Source organism: Eumetopias jubatus, unplaced genomic scaffold (genome assembly GCF_037043125.1).
Source record: "Eumetopias jubatus isolate StellerSeaLion01/CBP00866 unplaced genomic scaffold, mEumJub1_p1.0 scaffold_6, whole genome shotgun sequence".
Taxonomy (NCBI): Eukaryota; Metazoa; Chordata; class Mammalia; order Carnivora; family Otariidae; genus Eumetopias; species Eumetopias jubatus.
In genome coordinates, this window is record NW_028274812.1 from 61,334,243 (window position 1) to 61,340,402 (window position 6,160).

Consider the following 6,160-nt stretch of genomic DNA (forward strand, 5'->3'; position numbering starts at 1 on the left):
GCTCAAAAGACGTTCGCTTGATCTAAAATAATATCTTCAAATTGGGTTTGTTAAATAGGATGATACGCAGGTAGGCAGAGGAAACATTTCATCCTTCCTTATAGCTTTAAGTCCAGGACTAGAACTGTGCCGGTGTAACTAAAACAAAACAAAACAAAACAAAACAAAACAAAACAAAACATTTTTTTTCTGTGATCTATTTGGCATTAAAATTATCCTGATATGCTGTAGGCTTTGCTGAGACTGAAGATTTTAATGAGTTGTCCATTTCTGAATTTATTAATATAAAATCTATTATCAATGGAGAAGAGAAATTTGAATCATTCTCCTAGTAAACAATTTGCAAGGTATTTTTTGGAAAATATAGAAGAAAGGAGTAAATAGTATCTTTTGTGAATATTGCAAGTTGGGACTTTCAACTTGTTGTTTGGGGGAAGGAGTTAAACACAATCTCACATCTAAATTTTTATGGATTTTTATATTATATAAATGATTACTTATTTACTCAAAATTGTGACTTATCTAGGTTACATATAATTTTTCTCAGATGCTTAATTGTTTTTGATTCAAAACTGAGTCTTGACAACTACCATTCTGTTCTGTCTCTATGAGTTTTGTTTTCTTTTGTTTGTTCATTTGTTTTGTTTTTTAGATTGCACACGTAAATGAAATCATAATGCCTTTGTCTTTCTCTGTCTGACTTCTTTCACTTAGTATAGTATACTCAAGTTTCATCCATGTTGTTGAAAATGGCGGGATTTTGTTTTTTTATGGCTGAGTAGTATTCCATTGTGTATATATAATAATAAATTTAATTTATTATAAATTACAATAATTACAATAATTATAATATTACATTATATAATATATCTTACATATTATTATATATTACATCTTTATCCATTCATCCATCACAGATGGTATCTAGACTTATTGTACTAATCAATCACATTGTATGCAAATATCAAATCATTATGCTGTATACCTGAAGCTAATATAATATTATATGTCAATTTTACCTCATTAAAAAGTATGAGTCTTGAATCTTTAGAAAAGCAGAGAAATTCTCCCCTACATGCCAGATATTTTACATATTTATGCTGTCCAATTTACATTTTCTTTCAAGATATTAGTGCAAGCAAAGAATAGTGAGAACTAGAATAATTTGTTTACTTCTTTAAAAAACCCTCACACATTAGTTTTATTTATTACTTCCCCAGTTACTTTGCCAGCATGTTGTCTGGTGTCTTTTTCAGGCTAGCCCAGGCATGATTCTTCACCCTTCAGGCTGGAACTGTGGTTATAAAAATCCTTGGCGACAAGGCCTGAGATCCTTGCCGGGGGGACATCTGTCCTGCTTAGTACCGTATGCCTGGCACATAGCTGGCACCCAGTAAATAATTTTTGAATAAATAATTGGATAAAGACCCAAAGACCTTGGTGATTTATGTGAGTGCAGGAGGAAACATCAGGCCCCGCCCCTGGTCCCCTGTGTGCTCTGCAGACACCACAGCATTTGACAGGCTTACAGCCTGGATGAGGGTCACTTAGGTTTCATGACAACAGGCTACAGCTGCTGGGTCCTTGGAGACCAGACCGCTGTCACTCTTTGTGCCATTGTTGGGAGTAGTCAAACTCACCCAGCCTCACGTCCCTGCTCTCCCTGTGGAAGGTAAATGATTTCTACTGGAGAGAACAGGAGAGCAGGGGAGGGGAGGGAGGGTAGATGTTTCCATTGTTTGTTTTCAGTACCCTCTTCCCCATTCACCTCCGTGTCCCCTCTCTGACCCCCCCATTGACTCTAAAGTGACACGCCACCTTTCTTTGATATTTCTCTCCCTTCTACTTCAGTCGCTCTTCACTACTTAATCCTGTTTCCATAGTCTTGTTACTCCTTTGGCATTACTTTAGATTTTTTGCTTCAACTCTGATATTTCAACATCCCATTTTCTGACAGTACGTAATCCATCATTTTTCCTTCCTCACTGACTGCATTTCTTCTGCAGCCAGAGAAGGATCTTCAGTTCCTTGAACCCCTTACGTTCTAACTTCTCTCTCTCTTCTTCCTTACTTAACTTAGATTCTATACTCTATCCCTTTAATTATTCTCTTGCCTACAGCCTTTATCCCCTCGCCGCATTGCCCCCCACACCTGCAGAACCCAGCCCTGGTTCAATCTAGCTCTTGGTCTCGTCCAATCCTACACCAGGCTGCCATGCCCTACGAGAGGAAGACCACTTGACAAACCAGAAATTTAGCCATCGACCTTGACCACTCGTTTCCCACTCTCGCCTCCTTCCCACCCCCGCCCACCCCAGGTTCTGTGCTTCTTCCCTAAATACCTCTGAAATTTGTCCTAGTCTCATTTTGCTCACTGCCATGCCCCTAGACCAGGCTGCTATTACTTTTCCCCCACATAGCTGAGCTAGTTACCTGGTCTTGCTGTCCTCACTCTTGTCTTCCTACTAGCCAGGCTCCACACAGCAGTTAGAATGTTCTTTACACATTGCGAATATGATCAAGAAATTTCACTTCTAATACCATTTAATGGCTCCTTGGTTAAAGGCAGAATCCAAAGTTTTAAAGACGGTGTGTCCTTGTGTGATCTCTCGCCTATCCATAGCTCCAATTTGCCCTCTTTCCTCTTGCCTCCCTTCCCTCCAACTCCAGAAGTGCTTTTTTTCTTTTTTCTTTTTAATGTTGTCTATTCCTTTACGGTTATCTTCTCCACTACCACCACCAAAACCAAGTAGGGTCTTGGTTTCCTTTCCCCAAAAATGTGCTACCTCATTCCCAAGCAGATGAGGGAGGATGGGTTCTCGCTCCCCCAGCTTGGAGCCAGGGAGGGGAAGTGGCACGTGGTGATGGACGGATGGACGGCAGCACAGACGACAAGAAGGGCCCGAGAAAGTGGGATCAGGAAGGGGCTACTCCAAGCAAAGCCCCACTCCTTCCAGTCTTGCCCCTGGGGGTAGGCGAGGACTGACTGAGCATCAGGGCCAGGGCGGTGCCTAGCAGGCCACAACCCTTCGTGGGGTGGTCCGCCGCTGGTGCCTAGAGTTTCGAGGCTGCTGTGGCCACAGACGCCTCTTGGTCTGCTTGGCCTTGGCTCCCCAGCCAGCCAGTGGTGGCAGGAAGGGGTAGACCGGGAAAGTGGCCCCTGCCCTGGGAGCCTCACAGGCTGTTCAGGAGAGTAGCCAGCCTGGGGTGGAGGCAGCTGGATCTGAGGTGTGGCTGACACATATGTCACAGATGCTCTTATTGGGTGGCACTCCCTGGAAGAGGGCATCTAGACCCCAGAGCAGTCCAGGGGGCTCATGGGTTTCAGGGGTCACCCCCCAGTAGGTTGGGCTGGTTGAAGGTGGGCACTGGGGACAGAATGTGGGTGGTAGCAGAGCCAAGGGCATTACCACAGTGTAGTAGGTAGGTGGGCAGGAGGAGCTGGGCACCGGTGGGCAGTGTATGTGGGCAGGAGGAGGTGGGCACCGGAGGGCAGTGTATGTGGGCAGGAGGAGGTGGGCACCAGAGGGCAGTGTAGGTGGGCAGGAGGAGCTGGGCACCGGTGGGCAGTGTAGGTGGGCAGGAGGAGCTGGACACCGGTGGGCAGTGTAGGTGGGCAGGAGGAGCTGGGCACCGGTGGGCAGTGTAGGTGGGCAGGAGGAGCTGGGCACCGGTGGGCAGTGAAGGTGGGCAGGAGGAGCTGGGCACCGGTGGGCAGTGTAGGTGGGCAGGAGGAGCTGGACACCGGTGGGCAGTGTAGGTGGGCAGGAGGAGCTGGGCACCGGTGGGCAGTGAAGGTGGGCAGGAGGAGCTGGGCACCGGTGGGCAGTGTAGGTGGGCAGGAGGAGCTGGGCACCGGTGGGCAGTGTAGGTGGGCAGGAGGAGCTGGGCACCGGTGGGCAGTGTAGGTGGGCAGGAGGAGCTGGGCACCGGCCCCTGAGGTGAGGCCCTGTGACTCCTGCTAGACAATCGTCCAGGCTCTGCAGTGTCCTGCCGTGAGTAGAGGGGCCAGGCTCTGTGCTCAGGGGAGAGGGGTGGGGGTGAGGGCCTGCTGGTTCTCCCCGAGAAGTCTCCCCCTCTGCTCTCCTGCCCCAGGGAGAGACAGAGGGGCCACAAAGTCCTCTCAGAGGGCAGGGGTGGAGTGGGCACCTACCTCCTCCGTACCGTGCCCAGAGCCTGCCCGACCTGGGCTGCTCCTGGTGCCCCCATCCTAAGGTCCCCTAGCAGAGACTTTAGGCTGAGGCCCTCACTGGGCGGCGGCTGGGGACTGGGCCGCCAGTGGGGCCAGCCGGGCAGCACGCAGGGGCCCAGGTCCTTGGCGAAGGCTCCTCTCACGCCCCTGCCCTGCCAGCACTGGCACAGGGCCATGTTCTGCAGCCGCGGCGCGTAGCCAGGGATCCAGCTCACGGCGACCGGCCGCCCACAAGTTGCCCTTGGCCTGGGGCTTCGCAGGGTTTTTCGGCACCCGTGGCAGCATCAGAAGCAGAGGTTGGAGGAGAGGTTGTGGCAGATGGAATCCTTCCAACCCTCGTGGTCGTCCCTGAAATTGGGGACAGGGGCCTGGACCCTACAGATGACCTGGGCCAGTCTTAGCCTACGGGAGGGTGCAGCCCGGATCACCAAGACAATCATGGCCAAGTAGGTGTGGGGGTCTTTGCATTCCGCAGGTATCTCTTTCCTACTCGCTGGAGGCCAGGAGGACGATTCTGACAGACCCGGAAGCCCCAGGCGTGGGTTGCTGCAGGGCCCCCTGCAGGGGAGGCAAGCAAGGTGCACAGGGGCTGGCCTCCGAGGGCAGGGGGCAAGGCCATGGAGCAGGGCCACGGAGCACTGTGGGGATGCAGGACTGGGGGCCTGAGGGCGCCTCAAGTGCTTTTCAGTTCTGCAAATGCGCCATGCACTCTCTCCCCTTTGGGAATTCTCTTTCACCCTCCTCGTTACCCTCTCACGTCCAGCTTGATTTCTCCGGGTGACCTCCTGCTCATCCTTCCAGGGTTTGCTTACTGCTTCAGGGAATTCTTCTCTGAGATTCCCTCTCCCTCCAAAAATGTCTGACTTGTGCACACTATAGTTCCTCTAGGCTGACTTAGAATACTGTATTTTAATTGCTTATTCATCTATATCTCCCACTATTTCATGAAATCCTCGAGGGCAAAGGCTCTATCTGCCTTGTTCATTGTTGTGCTCCCAGTGCTTAGGACAACGCTTAGACTAGACTAAGTGTTAATCATTATTTGTAGCAGAGAGTGTAGAGTGATGGTAAGGAAATGAACAGGAACCAAACTACCTGGGTTCAAATTCTGAGGCTGCCAATTACTTGCTGTATAACCTTGGATAAGTTAGTCAACTCTCTATATTCAGCTTTCTTATCTATAAGACAGAGATTGTAATAGTGCTCACCCGATGTGGTGGTTGTGAGCACTGAATTAATACACGGAAAGTATTCAGAACAACACCTGGCAGTAAACACCCAACTGACTCCTTATTTGTCAACATATTGGATGTGGCCATTAGTAAATAATAGGAGCCTAATCTACCTGTCTGTCACCAATCCATCTGTATCTAGAGATGTATCTTTAGCTGGAAATGGCCATGTCTTTACCCACTTTTATGAACCAGTTGTGCATGTTAAATTGAAACCATGACTCAATTTGTCGAACACTTTCCCCATTTGAATAATATAAACATGCCCTTCTATACGTTGACCTGTGTTGTTTCATCTTTTTTTCCTGTCTGTTCTTACAGTGATCTCACCCAGCACCACCAGCAGTGAATTCAGCTATCATGCTGACCATGTCTGCTTTTATATCCATCTCTAAAACCTGGCATTATCAGACTCACTGAATTTTCAAATTAGAGCTTTCCTTAATTTTTAGAGGCTTGAAATTGTCCTTCATCTACACAGTGTGACCTGAGACAGAGGTGGTCACATCCCTTTTTCCAAAGAGAAGGAGATTTCCAACCATCTTTTATAAGTAGGAAAATAGAAGCTTAGAAAGGCCTAGTTATTTGTCTGGAGACACATCTCAGTTAATACTAAAACCAGGATAGAGAACCAGCATTCTGTGGCTCTCCTGAGTTCACAATAAAACATTACAATATATTATTAGGAAAAAAAACCCTCAAGTGTGAAAACAGGAAATGTGGTATTCTTTTTGAA

At 48.2% G+C, this 6,160-nt stretch overlaps 1 pseudogene; it reads right to left on the reverse strand.

The window, feature by feature from the left end:
• Nucleotides 1-3,324: 3,324 nt before the first annotated feature.
• LOC114209922 (forkhead box protein H1 pseudogene) lies at nt 3,325-5,795 on the reverse strand (annotated as a pseudogene).
• Between the last annotated feature and the right edge of the window lie 365 nt (nt 5,796-6,160).